Here is a 3182-nt window from a genome sequence, read left to right as displayed (position 1 = left end):
AACATGAAGAAGAACTGAAGGGAAAAACAGACTTTAATTTTCCTGTTGATCAGTTTTCCAGGTGGGAATGTTTGCATGAAGGCCTTAAATTGTTGATGAAACAGGAAGAGGAACCAGTCTGGCTCCATGAGGACCACCATGACAGAAACATTTCTGCCATTTAATGAGAGCAGAAGCTGAAAATGAGCAGAAACAGAGAAGCAGGAGGAGCTGCAGGAAATAATCCAGCTGAGAACTGAACTGTTGACTTCCTGCTGAGGACGTTTCCAAGCTCACCTCTCCACCAGCAGGACTTCACCTCCAGACTCAGTCAGGTTGGAGCTTCTTCACCAACACATTCATCCCATCAACCATCAGCCTGATGAACAGGACAGATGATCAGAGGAGCAGAGTTTCTACCTCCATCATTACGACAGGGACTGAAGATTGGGTAGAGTTTCTGAGTGAAGCAGCAGCCAGTAAAGGAGTAGATCAGAGCTGCAGCATCGACATCATAGAAGGAGACCAGACCCTCCTCATAATCCACAAACACCCCCACCTTCTGAGGACCAGACTGGAGATGGAGACGGACCCAAGGTCCAGCATAAGCATAGAACTCATTGCTATTTCTCAACCCAACAGTCCAGAAACCATCCTGAGGTCTCAGTGTGATCCATCTCTTCCTGTCTATGGACTCTCTGGCTACTCCTAACATCCATCCAGTCTTTCCTTTAACCTGAACCTCAAAGTAAAATCTGCCTGAAGAGAAACTCTGACGTCCTAAAACATAAAGATAGATAGAAAATCTCTTTGGGTTTTCTGGAAGGTTCTTCCTAACGTCTCCATGTTTGACCTGTTTTCCATCATCAGACAGGATGAGGTTAGGATGAGCTGTATCAGGATCCAGAGTCACATCCACTGCAGACTGCTGGACCCTCTTCATCTTCAGCATCTTCATCTCCTCCCTGATCTCCTCCTCCAGCTGAGCCACAGCTCTCTCCACAGTCCCCTCATATGATGGTGGATGAACTCTGACCTCTGTCCAGCTCTTGGTGGGTGGAGCAGCTTTCAGGGAGGAGGTGGAGGTGGTCTTCAGACTGGGAGAGCTGCTCCACCTCAGAGCTCCTCTTCATCAGCTCAGAGATGTCCTGTTCCAGATCTTTGATGAGGTCTTCAGCCTGTTTCTCTGCAGTTTTCTGTTTTTCTTCGATCTCCTTGATGAGCTCCTTCAGGCCTCTCTCAGCAGACTCCTTCAGAGCGGTGAAGACCTCAACACCTTCTGCTTTCTCTCTGTCTGCAGCATCTTTACTGATCTTCAGCTTCTCTTTGATCTCCTGGATCTTCACTCGTCTCTCCTGGATCATCTCCTGAACTTCAGCCTCTGTCTTCCTCAGCTCTGCCTTCTTTCCTTCAAATTCTTCTCTCAGAGGAACAAACTGGTGGTTCTTGTGGTCCAGAACAGGACAGAGCGAGCAGACACATGTCTGGTCGGTCCTACAGAACAGCTCCAGAGGTTTATCGTGCTGCAGACACATCCTGTCCTCCAGGTTCTCCACAGGCTCCATCAGCTGATGTTTCCTCAGACGTGGAGTTGTCAGATGAGGCTCCAGGTGAGCCTGACAGAAGGAGACCAGACACACCAGGCAGGACTTCAGGGCCTTCAGTTTGGTTCCAGTGCAGGCGTCACAGAGAACTTCTGCTTTGGCAGCTTGTTGCTCTGAGCTGCTGCTGCTGATGGCTTCCTGCTGAGCTTCACGTCTGAACTGAGCAACCATCTCTTTGATGAAGGTGTTGATTTCCACCTCAGGTCTGGTCTTGAACTCCTTCTTGCATAAAGGACACTGACATCTTTCATTTCCATCCCAGTGCTGAGTGATGCAGGCTTTGCAGAAGTTGTGTCCACAGGGTGTGCTGACTGGATCAGTGAAGACATCCAGACAGATGGAGCACAGGAACGGATCCTCAGAGCGCAGGCTGCTGCCAGAAGACATGTCTGAACTCTGAGGACAGATCAGGGAAAACAACAGTTCAAACTATGGCTTTAAAGTTGCTCAATGTTCAACGTCTTCACAATCCGCCATTTTCTTCCCCTTCAGATGATCTGAGTCCAGAAGAAAAGTCTCCAGCTTCCTGTTTGTTGTAGAATCTGTTAGTAGAAACCCAGTCAGAGTGTTTTCTGCTGCACTCACCAGGATCACAGTCTGTTGCTGAGAAGGAAAAATGAACTGAGTTGGTCTTCAGGAGGAAACAGGGAGGTTTTTCTCTACGGCAGCTCAGGCTTCACTTTGACAAAGCTTTACTTTCATTTCTGGGAAGTGACGTTTGAAACTGCTGACTCAGTGTAGCTCCTCCCATTCCCTTTGAAACAGGCGGGTTCATCCATGTGACGTAAACATGTTGGATATGAAGCCTTTTCCTTTCATTTGATCCTTTAAATCCTCAGAAGAACCGAGTTCAACCTAAAAACACAAACTTTTTAGTCCCGTAAACATCAGTCAGAGCCAGTTCATCCAGTCACATTCTGCTCCTCTCATCAACGTGATTCAGCTGCTTCTTTAGCTCCATCCTCTGCTGCCATCTGCTGGACAAAGGGAGAAGCTCATGTGGAGGTTGGAAATCTTTCACATCATGGCTTCCATCAATCACCTGGATTTACATTTATTTCATTATTCAGCTTTAGCAAAATTTTACTAAGTTTTAGGAGGGATTTTGGAGAAAAACTAACAAATTTGATTATATTTAGATAAATGTTATGATGGAGAATCAGTTTCATTATGGAGAAATAAAAATAAGTAGATGTATGACAACAAACTCTGGAATTCAGAGATTTTACATATTTCATTAAAAGAAAAATTCTCATATTACAATTTTATAAATTTGTAAAAAATTAATTCAGAAATATTGTTTAAAGACCAAAATTTCTGAAAAAAATATTTTTTATGTTTTTTCAAAATGCTTCTGTAATGCATTTAAACCACCACCTTCTACGCTAAGATCAAACTCTCTCCTAAAAATACTGAGGTCAAAGGTCAGAACTTCTATTCGGGTTCAGCAGCGTGCTCCCAGAGATGTTTTTAATTCTGTTATTTTCATCGTGTTAAGAAGCAAAAACATTCTTGTGAGTTTAGAAAAGGCTCGGCTGTGAATCTCTCCTCTCCTGACTCCCCTTCCAGACATTAGAAACCTAATCCAACCGTCCGGAT

At 44.9% G+C, this 3182-nt stretch overlaps 1 pseudogene; it reads right to left on the bottom strand.

Moving 5' to 3' along the window:
- Window positions 1–2515, bottom strand: LOC119779804 (annotated as a pseudogene).
- Window positions 2516–3182: the final 667 nt, after the last annotated feature.

Source organism: Cyprinodon tularosa, unplaced genomic scaffold, assembly GCF_016077235.1.
Source record: "Cyprinodon tularosa strain WSP-4 unplaced genomic scaffold, ASM1607723v1 ctg1510, whole genome shotgun sequence".
In the NCBI taxonomy this organism is placed as follows: Eukaryota; Metazoa; Chordata; class Actinopteri; order Cyprinodontiformes; family Cyprinodontidae; genus Cyprinodon; species Cyprinodon tularosa.
The sequence above is the reverse complement of the archived record's forward strand: the minus strand, read 5'-3'. Positions and strand labels throughout refer to the sequence as shown.